This window comes from Neomonachus schauinslandi, chromosome 3, assembly GCF_002201575.2.
Source record: "Neomonachus schauinslandi chromosome 3, ASM220157v2, whole genome shotgun sequence".
Taxonomy (NCBI): Eukaryota; Metazoa; Chordata; class Mammalia; order Carnivora; family Phocidae; genus Neomonachus; species Neomonachus schauinslandi.
Window position 1 is genome coordinate 121,791,877 of NC_058405.1, and position 22,823 is coordinate 121,814,699.

The 22,823-nt window shown below is 40.9% G+C and overlaps 1 protein-coding gene across 1 annotated transcript in view; it reads left to right on the plus strand.

The window, feature by feature from the left end:
* The first annotated feature begins 268 nt into the window (after positions 1–268).
* Positions 269–22,823, plus strand: part of TANC1 (tetratricopeptide repeat, ankyrin repeat and coiled-coil containing 1) — a 153,271-nt gene continuing 130,716 nt past the window's right edge. The window contains exon 1 of the mRNA XM_021703271.2: positions 269–320. The gene's annotated coding sequence lies outside the window, so the exon portion shown is untranslated. The remainder of the gene's footprint in view (positions 321–22,823) is intronic.

The window sequence follows — 22,823 nt, forward strand, 5'->3', positions numbered from 1 at the left end:
AACTTATAACAATACAGTGAACTTCTGATCACTTCATTAAAAGTTATAAAACACTCCTTGTGTCTTTAACATTTAGTTCCCCATCTTAGTTTCTTCACAGAAAATTACTGTAAGACTCAGGGTACCTTTACATTTTCCTAAGCAATCTGTTAGAGCCCAAGTTACCTTTTATGTCAGTATGTAAGTTCCATTCCAGCTCACAACCCCTAATTCCTCTTCCCTCCCCTCCTTTTCTCTTTAGAAGCAAAGCGTGTGGAAAATGTTAAAAGCTGTGCTGAAGAAGAGCCGTGAGGGAGGAAAGGGAAGCAGGAAAGAAACAGGTATGTACAAGCAGGTGTCCGGGGGGGCTGTGACACCTGTGCACTCCAGGCTGGGTGGGCACCATTGCATTGGGAATGGGTCTGAGGAGTGTTCTGGGTTAGGACACACATAATACTGGAAGCTATGAGAAACTAAATGTATTTGTGAGGTTTTTTTTTTTTTTAAGATTTTACTTATTTTAGAGAGAGACCGTGAGAGTGAGATAGAGCATGAGTGGGGTGAGGGGCAGAGGGAGAAGCAGACTCCCTGCTGAGCGGGGAGCCCAATGTAGGACTCGATCCCAGGATTCTGGGATCATGACCTGAGCCGAAGGCAGACACCCAACTGACTGAGCCACCCAGGCGCCCCTATTTCTGAGCTTGCTTATGGGAAGTGACTTTAAAAATTGAGTTTGGGTTATGAACCAAATCCTTCCTCAGAAGACTTGTAAGGTTCATAATTTTAACATCATTCAGATCCAGAGGTAGTCAGAGTTATAGACATGGAGGGATGGATAGCAGGTGTGTCCAGGAATTTGGTTTCTAGAAAGCCCTTTCCCTTTTCCCACATGTGATTGCATTTTATGTTTGACCAACTGCTGGCTGACTGGTCCTCCTCTTTTGAGTATCAAATTTTCCGCCTAACAGGTGTAGCCTCACTCAGTGCCAGACTGCTAGTTTTCATTATGATGAGAGCTACTTCATTTGGCTTGGATTTCATTCCTGTTTATAGACTTCTGGTGCTTATGTGGTCCTTGTGACTCTTCATTGCATTCCATGTGATAAACTCTTCTAACGTTATTTTGGTGACCACTTAGTGGCCTATTTTTCTAGAAAAATTACATATTGTTTATCATTATTATACAATAAAAATCTGTTAGCATGGATTAATTTCCCCAAAATGTGCTATTTTACTCTGCAAATTTATGATAATCCCGAGTTGGAAAGTGGCTGGTTTTCTGAGTTACTGTATTGAATAAACACTTCAGTTTTGATTTCTATTAAAGTATAAATCCACTTATTACTAAAACATCACTGAATTATAGTTAACTCTTCATTTGAAAAGATCTTGTAATACCTTTTATTACATGTGTGTATGTAATTACATAATATATGTAATGTTATGACAATGTTAATATCTGTTTCTGTACTTACATCATAGAATAAGAGGGCTTAAACTTTTTAGTTATATGGAACTTAGACAAATTTTGTTATCCCTTAAACCAAAAAGTCTGCAAACGGCAAACTTACGTTAAAAGTAGAGTCTTTATTGTAAAGTTACTGTTAAGATTCCATCAGAAGCTTCTCATTAATCCCCGCATAAGCTGATACAAAGAAAAGATTTCAGTTTTTAACGATAGAAACAAGAGACCATAGTCAGCTTTTAACCTTAAGAAACCAACCCCTACCTTTGAATAATTAATTAGAATTGTTGCTATGGAGAATTTTCAGTTCACACAATTTCTGTCCAGGAGGACATTCACCCTCTGCTGGTCAAGGCCAAAATATCCTTCTCTTTATTTTTCTGAAAGCGGTTTAAAAAAATTCCCGCCCTCCACCCCCCCACCCCCCCAGTTTTGGCTCATCTGACATTCATCCTAGGGACTTTGTTACTTGCTTCTTTAGATGTCTTTGTAATTTCCAGCATAAAGTTAGGTCCTAAGCTGTCTGTCTGGCTGGAGCCGCCCAATGAGTGGCCTGGGTCTCCAAGCCAAAACTCCCTACTTAGTAATGGAGTCTTTCACAACAGACCCACCATCCTCTTTGACCAGTGCCAGTGAAATAACAAACAGTACAGTAATGATTTGGGGCACCCTGCCTTTCAGAATGGCCAGACAGTGAACATAGTTTGCATTTGTAACTTTTCCCATTTTAGAACATGTGATTTTGGGTTTATTCCCCTCTCTAGTCCTTAAGAGCAACTACTGTTTTTTCTGAATCATTTCTTCATAATAATTCCCACACTATGGCTTTTCACTAATGCAAACCAACTTGAAAAAGCAATGGGAACATTTCTCATAAAACATCTGTATGGTATGTGCCTTTTTTCTCTTAACTAGAACCTGGTTGTGTTAGTTGGGGAACAGGCAGATGGAATTTTAAATCTTGATGAAGTTATGTCACAAGATGATTGGGGAAAGTACTTGGAATTTGACCATTCATATGTTGAGCTCTGTGCCAACTCTCATTATATAAGTAGATCATAGCTAAGTTTCTGTGTAAATTAAAGTTAGCTAATCTGTGGAGACTGCCCTGAAACTTGAGTAATAATATCTCCTGCAATATGGAAAAATTTTGCTCTACTGTTTCTAATTAAAACCAATCTTTGTTGCGAAGACAAAGGAAAATTCATTTCTATGTACTTGAACTAACAATTATAGAAATTTAGGAAATATTTTTGTCTAAAACATTGAGCTCAGCATTTTATATATCCTTTGTAGATTGTTTTTACAATCTTGAACCTCCCCCCCTTTTTTTTATCAAATTGGCTTTGAGAATTTAGAAAACATAATCACTGAGTTAAATTTAATATTCAAAAGAAAACAAACATTTTTCAGAAATATTGAAAAGTTGTTATACCTTCAGTTCCTGTCCCTAAAAGAAAATGTCCCATGTATCTACTTTAAATTACTGGCAAAATTTTAGCAGGTATTGAAATTTAAGTTACATGTATATAAGGGTATTTGAAATATATATAGTATTAAACTATTGAACCCTGAGTGAACTCTAAAAATAGCAAAATTCTTTTTTTTTTTTAACCTAGGAAATGCTTACAGCTAAGCAAAACGTGTTTTCTGAAAGCTGTAGAATTGTGTCAGAGAATACAATATTAAAAACTTGAAAATGTTTTTGGGGAAAGTACATTTGCCTTGTCCCCACTATTCCATCAGTGCAAATGAGCACTGTGTTTCTCTTGACCTTGAGTTAGGCCTGAGGCAGCAAAAATCAGTATTAAACCACAGTGTGGGGAGAGCTAGATGAGGGCGTGTGTGTGTGTGTATATATATATATGTATATACATATATATATATATATGTATATACATATATATGTATATATGTATATATATATGTATATACATATATATGTATATATGTATATATATATGTATATACATATGTATATACATATATATATATATTTTTTTTCCCCCCTCCCTGCTCTTATGTTAGGACCTTGATTTTTTTTTTTTTTTTTTTAAAGATTTTTATTTATTTGACAGAGAGAAACAGCGAGAGAGGGAACACAAGCAGGGGGCGTGGGAGAGGGAGAAACAGGCTTCCCGCGGAGCAGAGAGCCTGATGTGGGGCTCGATCCCAGGACCCTGGGATCATGAACTGAGCCGAAGGCAGACACTTAACGACTGAGCCACCCAGGTGCCCCTAGGACCTTGATCTTAAGCAAATGTGGTATTTATTTTGAGGCTCTCCAGAGAGGAGAGACCATGTCTTTTTATTTTAAGTGACCTTTGCTATCAAAAAACTTTCGTGTTACTATTATTAAACCTATTTAAAGATGAAATAATTAAGTATATTGAGAGTATTCTGATACAAATCTGGACCAAAATAAGAGTTTAGAGTTGATATAAGAGCAGTGTAGGGAATTAATATCTTTTCTGTACAACAACACTATTTAGATAATGCATGGGGAAATGTCCCATTTTATAATAGAAACAAAAACTTTAAATATTAACCAAAAAAAAAAAGAGTGCAAAACTTACATTGAAGAGAAGAATATAACTTTGCTGAAGTACTTAACAGAAGAACAATGTTCCCAAATGGGCAGATGCAGTATTTTAAACCGACTCTCTCTTATGGAATTACCTATGCATTCCATTTAATCCCTAATGAAATCCCAACTATTTTATTTTTAAAGACCTTGTTCTTTTAGAGCAGTTTGAAGTTCACAGAAAAACTGAGCAGCAGGTGCAGAGATTTCCCATGTAGCCTCTGTCCCCACTCATACATAGTCTCCCCCAGGATCAACACCCCCCACCAGAGTAGTACACTTGTTACAACTGATGAACCCACACTGACACATCATAATCACCCAAATTCCACAGTTTACATCAGGGTTCATTCTTGGTATGGTACATTCTGTGGGTTTGGACAAATATGTAATGATCTGTATCTGTATCATACACAGTATTTTCACTGCCCAGAAAAGTCCTGTCTTTTTTTTTTTTTTTTTAACTTAACCAGTTGATCTAAAAATTCATCTGGAAGAGAAAATGCTTAAGAATAGCCAAGGAAAAACTGAAAGTGTGGGGCAAGTGTTTCTAAATGGCTGAACCTGGTTCCCATGCCTGGCTTCTAGCTGCAAGAGAGGCTGGACAAATATGTATTTTGACTTCTTAGCTTCTATAGGGTAAAGTGGACTTCACCTCCCACCAAGGCATGTGCTGTGGAGGATTCTTCTGTCATCGACATTGGCAGGTCCCCTCTACCACAAAAACCAAGCACAGATATTTAGTATAGCTGATTAGAATAGCTACTGTGTCCACCTAGTAAATGATTTGGCTAGTTTTTTGGACTTTTTTTTTTTTTTTTTCCTATTGGTCTCCAAGAAATGAATACTGATTTTTACCTAACATCTTGAGTATAATTATAGCTCACAGCTGATGACAGTTTTTGTTTTTTCTTTTAATCCCAGAGATATTGGCATCATTCTGGAAGCATTAGGCAGGCGAGACCCATTGCCTTCTGAGAGAGGGTTGGTCCCTCTCCCTCTATATGCATTCCTTCTCCTGTCCTCTGCCAATCTTGAAACCATAGCCTTTTGCCCTATCCAGCTTTTCTAGTTGATCTGTTTTGGTGTGGAGGTGGCCCCATGTTGAGTCAGAAGAACAAAGTTTGGTGAACTTTTAATTGTGGTACTGCCTCAATTAAAATATAGACTGATGGGACACCTGGGTGGCTTAGTCATTAAGCGTCTGCCTTCGGCTCGGGTCATGATCCCAGGGTCCTGGGATCGAGCTCTGCGTTGGGCTCCCTGATCGGCTGGGAGTCTGCTTCTCCCTCTCCCCCTGCTTGTGTTCCCTCTCTCGCTGTGTCTCTCTCTGTCAAATAAAATCTTTAAAAAATATATATATATATATAGACTGATGAAGGGTTGCTTAATATGCCAAAATAATTGTTTATTAGTCTTTCCCTTCAGTTTAATTATGTTTTTTTTTTTTCTCCCAGCAGGGGGGGCTTAGTTTGAAGTAATTTACTTAAACAAACAAAAAAAAAACCCCCAAAACCACGACATTTGACCTTCACCTTTTCATCGTTAAAACCCAGCTGGTTGGCTAAGTGCACTTATAATGGTGTTAATTAAGGCATTGGATAGTCTCTAAACTTGAGTGTGTACTGAATTAATCTGTTAGCTTTGCATCTAATCCTTCACTTTGAATTTGTAGTAAAAGCAAGCTGTTTGCCTCTAAAGTTTAAAAGCCATTGATGTGATTGTTAAATGTGGTATTTTAAGCCATTCCAGGCTGCAGTCTGGTTTTCAGTGGTACCTTCTAAAAATGCCTCAATACAAACGATGCTTTGTTTTATCCGGAAAATATGAAGCTGCTTTTGATTATTCTGTGCTGCATTGCCCATTTTCTGTGGTTGTGGACTATTATTTAGGAATTTAGTGCAGTGACTGTCTTGCTGAGCTATGGATATTTGGTATCTTGTTAACGGACTCCAAAAATGTTTCCCAAGCAATAGAACAGGCAGAAATAATTCAATCTAACGTATTGTATTTCGCTTTACCAGGGCACTTAAGCAAATTCTGTAAAATATTGGGGCAGGATATAAACACAGAATAGAGGCCAAGTTGGCTTTTGGTAGAATCAGGAACGCTATTCCCTCTGGTTAGCTTGGTTCCTTCACCAGTTTCTCTTTGTTGTCTCTTATACCTGTCTCAAAGTCTAGAAAAAGCAGACTGTGGAATTAGAAGTCACAGACTCAAATCCTAGCTTGATCGCCTCCCAGTTTACATGAATTTGGACAAGTTCCTTAACTTGACTAAGCTGCCTTACAAGGATGTCATCAGGGCTAAATAAGAGAACCTTTTTGCAGAAGCGTCTCACTTGACACCTGGCTTCTGCTTGATACTCTGCAGACCTTTCCTTTTCTGAGAAAACTGTGTGGTGCCTTGAACAAACAAAACCATTGTAAGACTTCTTGTTCTTTCCCAGTTGAAGAAAAGGCAGGACTGCTCTCAGGCAGAGGAGTGATGTTCTGAAAGCTTCTTTTCATGACTTCCCATCTTCAAATACAGATTCTGCCATCATCCTTGCATACTGAAGTCTTTTGTGCCATCTTGACCCTTTTCCTCATAACAAAACTGTGAAAGCTGAGTCCTTGGTGTCCTTGGTCTCTCATGTGGTGGTTTATACTTGGGAAATCCATTTATTTTACCTATCAGCCTATATCAAGTACTGGCATTTTATCCTTTTTCTTTGTGAACTTAAACCAAAAGACTTTCTCCCTTGCTAAAGAGATTTTGGGAGTCAGTAAGCAACTTTAAGAATAGATTTCTAAGTACAGTTGATAGAGTTCCTGGGATGTTTCATTTCAACACATCCTTAATTAATGAAGGTCTTCCTATGTAGAAGGCTCTGCCTTCCATCCTCTTTGTAGCTTTCCCATGTGTTTTAGGGAAATAGAAAGGATGAAAGAGAGAAGGAAGAGAACAGATACTTAGCATTTGTCATGTGTCAGGCGTCTTCATGTCATGGACCAAGCTGGTTCATCCTGAATGGCCTGTTTCCTGTGAAGGGCATAATTAGAGAAAGCTCTGGACAGAGAAGGTGAAATCAAGATACCTCCTGGATTTTCTGTTTTCTGGCTAATAAGAACCCCCCCCCCCCCCAGCAAGTCACAGCCTATCTGAATCATAACGTTTGTAGCAGAATTCTCAAACAACATTTATTTGGGTTCCTCTTTGTATGTGCAGTTGTCCCCAGAACAATGCAGAGGTTATGGATTCCAGCCCCCATATAGTTGAAAATCTACATATAACTTTTGACTCCCCAGAATGTAAACTAATAACCTATTGGACTGGAAGCCTTACTGATAAAAAACAATCTATTAACACATTTTGTGTTATTTACTGTATTATAATCTAGAAAAAAGTTTGCTAAGAAAATCTGGGGAAGAGAAAATACGTTTACAGTACTGACTGTATTTATTGGGGGGAAAAAGCCACGTAGAAGTGGACCTGTGTAGTTCAAACCCGTTCTGTTCAAGGGTCAACTGTATATGTGTAAACGCAGTAGGAAACTTAATAGGGAACATAAAATAACAGTTCAGAGTCTCATTTTTTGGATCAAATCTAATTTTATTATATACATATTAAAAAAAAAAAAAGCTGGGGCGCCTGGGTGGCTCAGTCGTTAAGCATCTGCCTTCGGCTCAGGTCATGATCCCAGGGTCCTGGGATCAAGCCCCGCATCAGGCTCCCTGCTCTGCGGGAAGCCTGATTCTCCCTCTCCTACTCCCCCTGCTTGTGTTCCCTCTCTCGCTGTGTCTCTCTCTGTCAAATAAATAAATCTTTAAAAAAAAAAAAATGCTTTTCTGTAAAATAACCCCAAAACAATGGTCTTATTTTCTATATACCTAATTTTCAAAGAGGCTTGTCATGTGTAGTTTCTAATTCCCATAAAAACTATATCTGAATTTTCATGTGACCATTTGCTTTTTTTTTTTTTTTTGAAAGAAATTGAGAGCAAGTGGGGGTGGCCGGGGAGAGGGAGAGAGAATCTTTTTTTTTTAAAGATTTTATTTATTTATTTGACAGAGACAGCGAGAGAGGGAACACAAGCAGGGGGAGTGGGAGAGGGAGAAGCAGGCTTCCCGCTGAGCAGGGAGCCCGATGTGGGGCTCGATCCCAGGACCCTGGGACCATGACCTGAGCCGAAGGCAGACGCTTAACGACTGAGCCACCCAGGCGCCCTGGGAGAGAGAATCTTAAGTAGGCTCCACAGCCAGCAAGGAGCTAGACATGGGGCTCGATTTCACGGCACTGATATCATGACCTGAGCTGAAATCAAGAGTTGGTTGCTTAACCGACTAAGCCACCCAGAAGCCCCCCCCATTTGCATTTTCTAGGAGGAGAATTCCAAGGTTTTATTTCTATTCTACAGAAATATAGAAAACTTGATTTCATATAATCTGTTGGCAAATGTAGTTTGTAGTGGGGAGGTAGGCTACTAAAGATTTGACCTAGATTGACTTTTTTTTTTTTTTCCTGTGAAGGATGATCTAAGCTTACTATTCGTCTTAAGAGGATGAGGCTTCGACCTTGAGTTGTCCTGTAGCTGATGGGTGGCCACCAAGGCTAACCCGTTGGGTAGCATTAGCCTTGGTGTGGAGCCTCAAATTGAGAAACCTTTATTCACATCTGAAATCTCGGAGTTGGAAAGTAGAGTCTGTGTGTCTCCACCGTCTGGTGAAGACTCTTTCTGGCTTGTAGTTACCTTCTTCCTGTGTCCTCAAATGGCAAGAGAGAGCTCTCTGGTACTTCTTCTGACAAGGACACTAATCCCATCACAAGGGCCCCACCCTCCTGAGGTCAGTTAAAACTAATTATCTTCAGGAGCCCCATCTCCAAATACTATCACATGTGGGTTTAAGGCTACAAATTTTCAGGAGACACAGTTCAGTCCGTAGCACTTGTCTCTTTTCTGATTATAAATGTAATACTGTATTTCACTGACTATAAAACATACCATACTTCATGTACCTCTAAGGAAGAAAGAGCTACTGTCAATTAACTGACATGATACTTTATTACTTAAAATGTTTGCCTTACTGAAGATTTCCTTTAGTTATTTTTATGTATCTCAATCTTTTTCATAAAACTGAAGGCAAAGAGGGGACCCTGGGTGGTGTAGCTGGTTGGGGATCCAACTCTTGGTTTTGGCTTGGGTCGTGTGTGATCTTTCGGTCATAGGATTGAGCCCCAAATCGGGCTCTGTGCTTGGCATGGGATCTGCTTGGGATTCTCTCTCCCTCTCTCTCTGCCCCTCCCGCTCGTGTGCTTGTGTGTGTACATACTCTCTCTCTCAAATAAGTCTTAAAGAAAAAAAAAAAAGGAAGGAAAATATAAACCGGTTGGTTAAAGCATTTCTAATTTATATTCAGAGCCTAATTCTTGTCATTTTTTTTAAACCTAGTTGTCAATATCCATTTTTCTCCACATTACATTTCTACCATCCTTTCATGATCTCAAAAGGAGATTTTAATGGAAAGCTTTCAGATATAATTCAGGGTTCTTTTGCCTTCCACAGCTGACCTTAAGTGATCTGTTGACTGAAACCTGGAAAGGGCTAAAATTGTCACTCTACCAGACGTGACAACCCAGGTTTGCAGTCAGTGGGTACGACGTTATGATCACTGCCTGGGTGATGCTGATTTTTAAGATGCCATCAACTATTACATGCATTTCAGTTTTAGAGAAGTTAAAGTGAGAATAAATATGATGGGTCTTTGAATCTGTGCCCAATGTAGTATGTGCTCATTGTAAAAAATTTGGAGAATACTAATAATTTAAAAAGCCCCAGGATATTCTTTGTCTTTTGCTTATCCTTTTCAATGTCATTAGTCTTTGATAAATACTTAATATTTTATTGTACTCCTATACCATGATTTTGTTTGGGTACATGCTTTTCTCATTCATTTAAAAAAAACAAGCCTCTGGAAAATAGGTATCTGTCTAGAAATCTGATTATTTTAGTAGAATGTTTCTAGGCAAGAAATTAATAATGAAAAGAAAACTTTTCAGAAGCCTGTGGTACCTCTTGCCAAATTCTTTTCCAGAAGGATTGTATTGATTGTCACCTGTGTAAGCAGTATGTGATTGTGCCTGCTTACATGACTCTTCCTAGTATTGGGTATTTGTAGATTTTAATAATCTTTGCTGATTTTATAAGTTAAAACATGTATATGTTTTTAATTAGCATTTCTTTGAGATTGTTAGACCTCTTAAATATTCAGTACCCGTTTATATTTTCTCCTCATTGTCTTTTTATGACCTTGTACAATTGACCCTTGAACAACATGGGGGTTAGAGGCACCTACCCTCCTCCTTCCCCATCCACACTCAAAAATTCGAGTATAACTTTTGACTCTCCAGAACTTAATACCTATTGTTGACCAGAAGCTTTCCCAATAATGTAAATAGTTGATTGACACATTTTGTATATTTATTATATACTGTATTCTTACAAAAGAGTAAGCTAGAGAAAAATGTTAAGAAAATAATAAAGAGAAAATACATTTACAATATTATACTGTATTTACTGAAAAAGATAAGCGTCTTCATGTTCCTGTGTAGTTTAAACCCATGTTGTTCAAGGGTCAGCTGTACATTTTTTCTGTTGGGAGTGTGAGAGGCTCTTCAGTCTGGATCTTCCCTTTTTCTAGTATGGCCCCTGGTGTGTAGTAGTAGGATTTCCTTATAAAGTCACTCACAGGGGAATTTTTATTGAAGTTACTAAAACCTGCTTGTGTTCCATGGGAAGAAGTGTCTCCTGTGTTGTTAAAATACCGGGTTTGTGTTGAGGCTGGAGATATTGCTGGTCTGATTGTCTTCTGTTTAAGAAATTTATAGAGAAGCCAAAATACAGGCATAAAACCGACTCAAAATGAGTCATCACGTTTTCCACAGTACTTGATAACTTTCTCTCTCTCTGCACAGTCCGAAAGTCTCAGTACCTCCTGATACCTGGATGTGCTAGAAGCCTAGTTCCCAGTGAGTTGCTACCAGCAGGCTGGGATAGTTCCGGATAGTTAAGCATCTCTTTAATAAATTGCTGTATTCTTTTTTTTTTTTTGAGAGAGTGCGTGCACAGGCAGGGGCAACAGGCAGAGGGAGAAAAAGGCTCCCCGCTGAGCAAGGAGCCCTACGTGGGACTCGATTCCAGGACCCTGGGATTATGACCCCAGCCAAAGGCAGACGCCTAACCAACTGAGTCACCCAGGTGCCTCAAACTGCTGTATTGTTAAGTGTAAAAATTTTTATCCATGGTTTATAATCTTAGATTTTTAGATGTAGGGATTCTTTTTCAAACTAAGGTAAAGTAATGAAATTAAAGGTTTTAGAACCAGAAGAGTCTTAGAAATTGAGTTCATGGTCTTCATTTTTTTTTTTTTAAGATTTTATTAGACAGCATGAGCTGGGGGGAGAGGAACAGAGGGAGAGGGAGAAGCAGGCTCCCCACTGAGCAAGGAGTCTGACAAGGGTCTCCCAATCCCAGGACCCTGTGATCGTAACCTGAGCCAAAACCAAGAGCTGGACGCTTAACCAGCTGAGCCACCCGGGCACCCCAGTGTCTTCTTTTTTGAGGAATATTTGGAAAAGAGGCATTGAGCAACTGCCCAACATTATATAGCTAAAGCAAACATGGGATTGAAGTGTAGTTTCTGACTCCAGACTAGTTCAGTTTCTACTGTGTCTCTGGCTAGCTCCATTATTTTTATTTCTAGCACTGAATAAATAGAAAGGAAGAGCTATCCGTGAGATAGAAGACAGTAGATTTCCTTTATAATTTCTCTCCAGGAATTTTGATTTCTACCCTGCCCCAACCCCAAAGGATTATTTGAGTTTCTTATATGGTCTTTATCGATAAAGACTCAGTAACTGTGAATAGTATCTTTTTCTATATCATTTTTTTTTCCCCTAAAGATTTTATTATTTGAGAGAGAGAGAGGGAAAGAGAGAGAACACGAGCTGGGTGAGAGGCAGAGGGAGAAGCAGACTACCTGCTGAGCAGGGAGCCTGATGCGAGGCTCAACCCTGGGACTCCAGGATCATGACCTGAGCCGAAGGCAGATGCCCAACTGACTGAGCCACCCAGGTGCCCCCTTTTTCTGTATCTTAAGGACCATTTCTGCTTGGTGTCTTTGAGACCATTACAAATCCATCCTATTTGGTTTTTGTAAAGCCATTTAAACACCATAAATGTAAATAGTTAAATATACAATTATTTAAAAAAAAAAAAAACTAGGGTGCCTGGGTGGCTCAGTAGGTTGGGCATCTGCCTTTGGCTCGGGTCATGATCTTGGGAGTCCCAGGATTGAGTCCTGCATTGGGCTCCCTGCTCGGCAGGGAGTCTGCTTCTCCCTCTGCCCCTCACCCAACTTGTGCTTTCGCTCTCAAATAAATAAAATTAAGGAAAAAAAAAAACTATAATAGTATTAAAAATAAAGACACATCCCTATTTCTTCTCTGCTTTGCTTTTTGCTCTCTAAAGGCAATTAACGTTTCTTATTTTCCAGATATTTTCTATGTATATATGTGCATATGTACACACATACATAGATCCTTAAGAAAACCCACATGGACTTTACAGTGTTTTATTTGTAAATTTGTTGATTGCAGTTTTAGACATTTTTCATATTAGCACACACTGATAGGTTTTTTAAGTTGCTCAATATTACATTGGACAGATAGCCTATAACTTATTTCATTTTTCCCCTATTGATAGTTGGTTAACAAGTTTGTTCATTTATAATCTTCCTAGATTTTTGTCAAATTGCCCTTCAAAAAGGTGGCATTAAATTTACAGTTCCATTTTCAGTATATGAGATGTCTATTTACACACTTACCAACATGGGTTATAATCAAATTATTTCATCTTTGCAGTGTGATAGGCAAAAATTGTATCTCATTGTTTTAATTATGCAATTCTTCAGAATGAATTCAAACACGTGTTTATTGGCCATTTGAAATCCTACTGCCTGGATCTGTAGCCTGGCTCCATAGTTTACCAGCTATGTGAAAATGAGCAAATTACTTAAACTTTCTGTGCCTCACGGGTCACTTATGAGGATTAAATGAGTTAATATTTATAGAGTGCTTAAATCCATGCTTGACACATAGTATATATTATATAAGTATTTGTCATAGAGATTTAAATTTTTTCTGTCCTGTCTGTATGCTTACCTATTTTTTTTGTTGTTGTTGAGTTTAGTATCTGTTTTAATATTTTGATAAGTGGTTAACCATTGATTACCAGCTAGAGTTCTAAGCAAGTCACACATGTCATGTTTAATTTTGAATTAAAACCTAAAAAGATTCATGTATGTTTCATCCTTTATTTTTGGTAGGATTAAGTGAAGGATTTTGTTTTAATTCTGTAAGTTCAGTGTTGAAAACTGAGAGGTTGCACATCATTCTTTCAGGGAGGTCAGCTCTCTTTCTTTCCCTGCTTTGTATGAGAGTTTTGATGCTGCTAATCTGATTAAACCTCTTAAAGCTACATCCTTCGCTCTAAGATTATGAAGATTAGAGATTCTGGAGTTCTTCCCTCCCCCATCCATTAAATGGTTTCCATGGTTATTGGACTCCCCAAACAGTACTTCACATCCCTTCTGATTTCGTGGAAGCAGCATCTCAGAGATGAATGAGCGCTCTGCTGGCTTGGCTTCAGGAAACTTGGGAGTTCCAGTTTAATGTAGCTGCTAGCTCTTTTTGAACAAGTGTTTCATTTTTCTGAACTTCTGTTTTCTTGCCTATAAAATGAAGGGTAATAATCTGTCGTACAGTAATGATACAGGTCAAATGAAATGAAGTTTTTTTTATTTTAAGTTCAGGCATGATAATATCGATGATGTGAGGAATTTGTTTCACTCTTACCACAGGGTAACCTTGGTTTGGGGAAATGCCCATCAAGTGAGGAAATAAAATATACTCCTATAAATATTTAAATTTATAACAGGAATTTTTGATACCCAAATGTGAGGGAGGGGTGAGATCTTTTTTCTTCCTCAGATATAATAGAGAAGCTGGGAAGTGAATCCTCTGGGAGAAAATAGGGCAGCACTGATGAGAGTTGCTCTGTGAGTATTTACTATGTATCGGACAGTGTGCTAAATGCTTATAAACAGTTACCCCACATAATCAGTTGCTTATTAGTAGAGGTTAGAGAGCTAGTTTAAGATTGTGCAGTTAGTGGCAGAGCCAAGATTTGAACCCAGTTTGTCTCCAAAGCCGGTGTCCTCTGTAGTGTAGCAGCCGAGTTGTGTAAGCTTCCGCCATCTGCAACATAGTATCTCTCTCCCAGGGTTGTTTGTTGTCCTGATGATCCAGTGAGTTACAGGGCTTAGAACAGTGCCTGGACCACTGTAAGCATTTTATGTTTGCTCTTACTATGATTGATAGTATTTTCTGTGTCATTCTCTTTTTTTCCCCCCCCCCCCACCCCTTGACCCCTTTAGGCTTTAGGGAATGGCAGCGTCTTGGATAGTTTTGTTTCCCTGCCTATGTGGCAGACACAACCCTGGCCATTTCATCTGGTGCAGATGGAGGAGAGCCGTGGTGATGGGTCTGGCCTTAGCAGAGTGCTGTGGGGGCGTGCTGTGGGGCAGTTGTTGTCAACAGTCTGGGATGGCATGTGCTGGCTAGGATAGGGAAGGGGGAAAGGGTTTAAGTCCCAAACACAAGGATCCGCCACCAGAAGCCTCTGTATCTGCCAAGACCAGATGTGTGTGCACTCAGAGGTGTGGTGCCCGTATGATTCGGTGTTCACCTTGTCCTTATAAAAATGGGCTTTAGCGTAGTTGTCTAGTGCATTGGTTCCTAAATCTGGCTGCTTCCCAAAAGCATTTGCGAGTCAAATTCCCACCCGACCCCGAGGTGGGGCTCAAGCGTATGTATGTGTAATGTAATGGTTAGCCAGGTTTAAGAGCCACTAGGAGCCTGCTGTTTGTTCCTAAGTCTGTGCAGGGCCGGCCCCAGCCAGCCATGGCAGAAGTACATGTATGTGATTTGAAAACTCTTGGGAGAAGGAGCTCCCCCATTATCTAGTCAACCCTGTTCTTGGCAGCCGTCTAAAGGTGCATTTGAAATACAGCTCTACAAGGAGATGAGTGACAAGGGTTCTATTCCAGAAATAACCAGGGACAGGATTTCATCAAAGCAATTTGTATTTTACTTGGTTCTTGTGTTTATGTCGATTCCTCATCAATATTTGCGTATTCTCATGCTTCCAAGTTAGATACACAAGCAGTGATAACTATTGAATATAATTTTGATGCTTAATTTACATGCAACTTTATAGAAATCGTTTGAGGACTGTATTTCCCAGAGCGATGCTCAGAGAATGAATGGAGTAACTCGCATTCCATTTTATATTTGAGAAATCATGATTAGAGTGGAATGTTAATATGGTTAGCTGTGGTGAGACAATATTGACGTTGTTGCTAAGATATTGTACCAGACATGTCATTGAGGCTGCTGTTTTGAAAACTGAGCAATGCTGCCTCCCCCCGCCCCCCATTTGTGGTGCTGGTGGTGCTGGTAGAGCAGGAATATAGCAAATAAAATAACAGATGCAAAAAATGTAGTCGTCTTGTTCTCTCTCTCCACTCCCTGCCCCCCTCGGTACAGGCCTGGAAAGGATCTTGCTAAACAGCCACATGTACACAATTGACTATACTGCTTTTTTCTAGAATGTGTGAATTGGTTATATAGCATTTTTAACGTGTTTTTTGTGGGGAAGAAACTTTCAGTGCTGCTTAGAAACTTGGAGATATTTTCCCTCCAAATGTTTATAGATCCCATTTTCCTTGTAAGGAGTTGAAATAAGATAAATGGTAGCAGCTCCCTCTTATCCTTCCTTTCTCTTGTAATGAGGCCTGTTGGCAACAGAATTGCTGATGGGACTGCCAGAGTTTGGATTTGAGTTGTTAGTGAGGGAGTGGTGTGCTGGTTATGGTATTGTTCTAAAAGTCTTTTACTCCCCACTTATTTTTCCACCCCCAAAATGTCATCGTGTCCAATATGACAATGTTCCCAATGATTATCATTCAGGGAAACGTGACTTGCTAAATTATCTGTGGACAGTCAGAATTTCTTAAGCACCGAACAGCATTCCACGCTTGGTACACACCTTGGTTAGGGGATCCACAGTGTACAAAGGCAGGCTGGTGTGAAGCCATGATGAAGAGTTCTGACGGTGGGTCAGACTGCCTGGGTTCAAATCCAGATCTACCACTTGCAGGTTGTGGGGGCCTAGGCAGCTTACTTAGTAGCCTCCCTAAGCATTAGTTTTCTCATCTATAGCCCAGGGACAGTGACAGCAAATGGTGAATAAATAAGCTAATGTATGTAAAGTGCTTAGCAAGTTGTCTGGTACAGAAAGTAAGACTTTTACTACTAACTTAATCATCATTATTTTTTAGACATACATTTGATGAACATACATATATAGTTAGAATAGAGAACTCAATATAAATCCTGATGTGTTACTTGGGTACTTGCTATAACGTGAAATTCAAGAGTAAGTGAGCTCCAGCAGTCCTAGTGGGGCTCAGTGTGTAATTGGGGTAGAGAATGGCTTTAGGAGTTGGATAATCGTTGGGTAGTTGCAATACCCAGCGCCACCTCCTTGCAGGTCCAGGGCACCATTCACATAGATGTGAGATGTGCAGCATGGTGGTCCTAATGTCACACCCAAGATCTACAGAAAAAGGGGTTTTCTATGTTGTAAGAAGTCATATTCAGGATGTTCTTTTTGAGAAAGGTTATTTACCTTTTTTTAAATGATTTTATTTATTTGACAGAGACACAGCGAGAGAGGGAACACAAGCAGGGGTAGTGGGGGAGGGAGAAGCAGGCTCACTGCGGAGCGGGGAGCTCGATGCAGGGCTCGATCCCAGGACCCCAGAACCATGACCTGAGCCGAAGGCAGATGCATAACTGACTGAGCCACCCAGACACCCCACGGTTACTTACTTTTAAAGATTTTACTTGAGAGAGCACGAGCATGAGCAGGGGGAGGGACAGAGGGAGAAGCAGGCTCCCTGCTGAGCAGGGAGCCCAATTCGGAACTCGATCCCAGGACCCCAGGATCATGACCTGAGCTGAAGGCAGACACTTAACAACTGAGCCACCCAAGTGCCCCAAGAAAGTTTAATGTTAAGAGAAGAATTGATTGGTTAGAGATTGAAAGTTGTAAGCAGAGAAGTCAGAGTGTAGACAGGGCTGGGGCGGGTGTGGTTCCTTTGTATGTAGTCTATAGTACTACATACTACTTTGTATAGTAGTCATTGTAGTACTACAGACAAAGTACATAGAATAAGGAACTGGATCTTGAGCCACACAGTGACTGGTAGGAGGAAGCCAGTTCACTGTGAGAACAATCAGTAAGGAGGACCATTCAGTGTTTGCAAGACCTGGGGAAAAGATGATGATGGACAGTTTGAGCTACATGGACAAGGGCAAGTCTGAGCCAGGTGGATGAGTAGGCACAGTTGGAGGTGCCCAGATAAAGGAAAGGTGAGCCCTCCTTCCTGGGGGGGCTCCCTCGTTATGAGAACGATAACTTGGCAGGTGTCCAGCAGGGGGCTTGCTGGGAAACCTCCTGAAGTAGAAAGAGATGGGTACAAATTTATGTTTCAGATAAATGTTTAATGGAAGATAGTGTTTTCTTGTAAAATATTCTCATTATAAAAATGTCAGAACATATGTCAAACCAAAAATGTAAAAGGGAAGAACCGTTGCTCCTTCCACCACCTTAAGAATAACCATCAACATTTTACCGAACCTCCTTCTAGCTTTTGGTTGTGCATATTTTCCTCCTGTCATAGCATATACAAGATTGTGTATACTGGCTTAAATGTTTCTTCCATATGTCTTTAAAAATGTTGATCATCTGGTAAACTCAAATTTTCCTTTCTCGTAATTTCAGTTTTTTGGCAATGAAGATGGTTGTTGTGGTGTTCTGTGCTCTTCTGCTGCTTTAGGGGATGGGGGGCGGGTGGTGTGGGAGAGCTTTTTCTATGCAGTTTTACAACCATGCAAAAAATGTTAGCCATTGTTTGCAAGTTCTGGCACAGGGCAGTATTGTTTTAAGAGGTTGCCAGATAAGGTAAGAGATTGTTTCTGTGCTATGGAGTGAAGGATATGGTTCAAAACCCACATTTCCTGAATGAGAAGGGAGTGGAAACAGAAGAGGGACAGTTGAATGAAGTGTTTGAAGGCTGGGCTAGGGCTATAATTTATAGCCCCCCCCCCCTTTTCCCCCCCTTAATGATCATGTCTTCACTGTTGAATAGTTAATTTTGGTTCTTAAATAACTTCCCCCCCCCCCCCAAGAAGGGTAAATGGGCTGGCCATTTTCTGAGCCTTTGATTATCTGAGAATGTTTTTTGGTTGATATTGTAGAAAACTTGGTGTGGTTTTATAAGGTTTGGTTTTGCTGTTCCCTTCCTCAAGTTTTGTAGATGTTGCTTTTGACTTCTGGTTTTTAGTACTAGAGAGAAGTGTTGTGGGTCAAATTGTGTGTCCCCCCCCCCCCCCCCCCAAAAGATGTTGAAGTTCTAACCCTCAATACCTGGTGAAGGTGACCTTAATAAGGAAGTAGGGTCTTCGTAGATGTAAGTGAGGTAAAACGAGGTCATACTGGATTAGCGGAGGCCCTAATTTATTAGGACTGTCCTTAGAAGAAAAGCACAGACATAGGGGATGATGCCATGTGATGACAGAGGCAGAGATTAGAGTGATGTGTCTACAAGCCAGAGATAACCGGCAACACCAGAAACCAAGAAAGGCATGGATTAGATCCTCTCCTGGAGCCTTCAGAGAGAGCCTGGCCCTGCCAGACACCTTAATTGTGGACTTAAAGTCTCCAGATATGGGACAGAATAAATTTCTGTTGTTTAAGCCACCATGTGGTACACTGTTACAGCAGCCTGAGGGCCTAAGATAAACAGTCTGAGGGCAGTTGGGTTCTTGTTCCTTTGCATGTCTCTGGTTTTGCAGCCCATTCAACTTTTTTTTTTTTTTTTTTTTTTTACACTATATACTTATCTGGATGTTTATGGGTTAAGAAAAAATTATCGACTTAGTTTTGCCAGGATGAGTCAAGGTGTGTTCCCTTCAGGGACACAGCCTAGGGTATGGTGGGTCCTTTCTATCTGCATACTTTAATTCAAAAAAGATTTTTAGTTTTAAGATGATCATGTCCTCATTTTTTCTTAGAAACACCTTTTGTTTTTCCTATCTGTAATCTTACATCATTAAAATGTTTACCCCGCTCCTCTGCATCTGGGGAGACTTCAAGCTTGTTCTTTATCAAGGAATAGATTTTCTATAGTGTGAATTCTACTCTTTAAGCCTGGAATGTGGATGGATCATAATCTGGCAACTGCTTTTTAAATTCCTTGCTTCCCTTAGAGTCTGGTGTATAGAGAAGAAAGAAACACAGTGCATGAAGGATCTAGGGGCCATATTCTGGATTCTGAGGGTGTCCTGCACTTCACTGATTTTTTTTTTTTTGCCTTTTTTCTTTTGAGTCTTCAAGAAAATACTCCCTTTCCTCTCTCTCTCATAAGCTAGATGCTTCCTCATTCTCCCACTTTCAGGGGATGTTTGTGGGGGAGGCTTTTCATCGAAGAGACAAGATCTAGTCAGCCTGTTTGACCTACATGGATCTATTGCTTCCTGCTGGTAGGCGTGGGGCAAAGACACGAGTGGATGCCAGGGTACCTGGATCGCTCCCTGACCCCGTGGGCTAAGTGTACTTGGGCCCCCAGTTGTCGTAACAACAATGAAGTTGCCCTGTTGTTATCCTTAACATTACTGGGAATTCTTTCCTTTTCTGGCACTCCCTTATCTTTCCATATGCTTTTTGCATTTATGAGTTTGTCTTTTACTTTGTAGTTACAAGTATCTTATTGGGGTCTTGGGAGACGTTTTGCTAGCAGTTTTAAAGGAAACCGGAATTCATGCTTTTATCACCTTTAGCCTACCACCACCCCACTCCCTGCACTCCTGGCTGCTCCCCCTCTTCCTCGCACCCCTGTATTCCTTGGTCCTGTCCTGCCTCGTTTCTGGCCCTTCCAGCCTCTGCTTTCCCCCCATCCTCTCTACCCCCTCTAGCCTATGTTTCCCTCTTCCTGCCCTCTCCCTGGCAGACCTCTGGATTATCCTGTGTGCGCTGCAACCACAGGCGTGCCCCCACTCCCCCACCAGCAGCGGAGATGCCCTGGACCTGGAAGAGAGCCAGTGCAGGGGGGGAAAGAGAAGAAATGGAGCGTGTGTCTACACAGAGCCCATCAATGATGGGAGCAAGTGTGCCCAGTGAGACTGAGAATCCACCTCCTTCCGAACAGCGTCCTATGCTGCGTTCCCTGTACTGCGTCCACTTCAGCCACTGGAAAATAAGCTCACCTCCTAGCAGTCAGCCCCACACACCCGCACTTCGAACGGTCTTTGTGGAATAGATCTTCATTTCATCCATTTGCCAAGTCAGGCCATGGTGGGTGGCCCATTTAGACTTAAGATCTTTGTACATGGCTCAGTCCTAGGGAATGCAGATTTAAAATATTTACAGGAAACATGCACATAAAATGTAAACTATATAAAAGTGTATACCTTCCATCCATGCTCCTACTTGGTCCGTTCGCTTTTCCAGAGGCAACCACTGCTGCTGGTTCCTGTGTGTCCTTCTAGAGACCCTCTGCACGTTTGTAACTGTACGTTTACATATATTTATATACATAGGTATACAGTGTATATACACGTATGTAGACAGATAAGCACAATAAACACACACTCAAGGAATGTACCTTGTGTTTTAATCATCTGTATGATTATTCCCTCCAGTTTCTTTCCCTTTTCATCTCTCCCACCTGTCTTGGGAGAGGAGCGTAAACATTTGACTGCCTTCCTGCCTTGGTGGTTCTCAATCCTGGCTGCACCTGAGAAACCCTTGACGGAGAGAGTTGCCAGGGCCTGAGCCATGCCCCAGAGCAGCTCTGACAGCCTCCTTGGGACAGGCTCATGTTTCCCTGTGTGCAGGGATTGGGAACTGCGGCTTCGGTCGTGTGCGGGAGCAGCAGACCTGGCAAATCTGCAGAATCTGAGTGGGGGTGTGTTCCATGGGACTCGGGGACCTGAGTACCGACTATCCCTGACAAGGAAATGGGGAGTAACAGATTCCGTGCAGATTGAAGATGAACCCTACCAGCTTGCTTTGGACCACAAGCGGCCCACCACTTCCTTCATCTGGGCCAGGCAGAGTGGTCAAGATTCTCAGTTCGATGAGGTGGGAACAGCTCTCCGTGCCTCCACCCAGGGCAGAGAGAGCAGGCCTGAAGGCTGCAAGAGTTAAATGAATTTACAGCGCGAAGGAAGACGAGAAGAAACTATTTAAGGTGCTTGATGACTAAACATCTATCTCGGATCCACTTCGCTTGTGTGGTGACAGCATAAGGTGTGACTGACTGAAAGAAAATTAACGATCTGGGCCTGAGTGCCTCCCAAATGGAATGATCCGGAGTGCTGTGGAGCTAATTAACCAGCCGGCACGAAAAGTGAAAATAGATGAGGGAACAGGTTTCTTCTCATGGTGGCCTAGTACTGCGTATAGACCTACATATACTATTTTTGGCATTCCCTATTAAGTATTCAAAATGACGTCATGTTGAAAGGCTTAGCTCAGTAGCCTTTTTTCAGGGGAGCAGGATGGATCCTGGATTGGACTAGCCTGGGTTCAGACTCAGCTCATGCCATCGGCCAGCATGCGTGGGCAAGATACCCGGTGCTTTCTGTGTGGTGGTCTCGTCAGAGGAGCATGAAAACACCCAGTTCACGAGGTCGTTGTGATAGGAGATAACGGGTATAAAGTGCTTTGAACCCTGTCTTAACACACAGTACTCCAAGGAAAGCATTTATTGTGTTGAAATACAACCCCCCCCGCTAGGGCTTGGGGGGAGGGATTGGGAATTTTTCTGAGGGCTTGTATTTTTTTTTTTTTTTTTTTTAAAGATTTTATTTTATTTGAGAGAGAGCGTGAGCGCATGAGCAGGGGAGAAGGAGAAGCAGACTCCCCGCTGAGCAGGGAGCAGGATGCAGGGACTCGATCCTGGGACCTTGGGATCATGACCTGAGCCGAAGGCAGATGCTTAATGCTTAACGACTGAGCCACCAGGCGCCCCGAGGTCTTGTATTTTTAAAGTTTAAAAACTCTTTCCTGGTGACCTGCCTTAAAGGAGAATTTTGACAAAAATAGAGGAAATGCCAGTCTCTTTCCCCATCACCTGTGTTAGGGTAAAGTACATTTGGTTCTATAACCGCTGAGTATTGAGAATAAAACTGTGAGGATAGTATTTACGGATTTCCTTTTAGAATCCGCTTGGTGGATTTTTGAAGACAAAAGGATAAACTTGTCCTGTTGACCAGGTTTTTCTATACTGGGGGTTGGGGGGTGGGAGTTAGCTGCTTTGTTGCTTCTTGGCAGTATTGAATCTTAGTCATGATTCTGAAGAATGTTCTGGAAAATTGCTTTCTTGGATACATTTATCTTAACTCTCTTTTTGAAAATGTATGTTAACAATCAGTAGCTCTGGCTGGTTACTTGGGGGAGATCCTGTAAGACATAAAACAGCGTAAAGTGCTTTCAGTTGCAGAGGGAGCCTTCCAGAGGCTCCCAAAATGATACTTGGATCGTGTGGGAGGAAATCTTTTCCAATTTTCTAGGTTTCTGTAAATATATATGAGCTATGTGGTTATAAAACCTTATGATGGAAAATA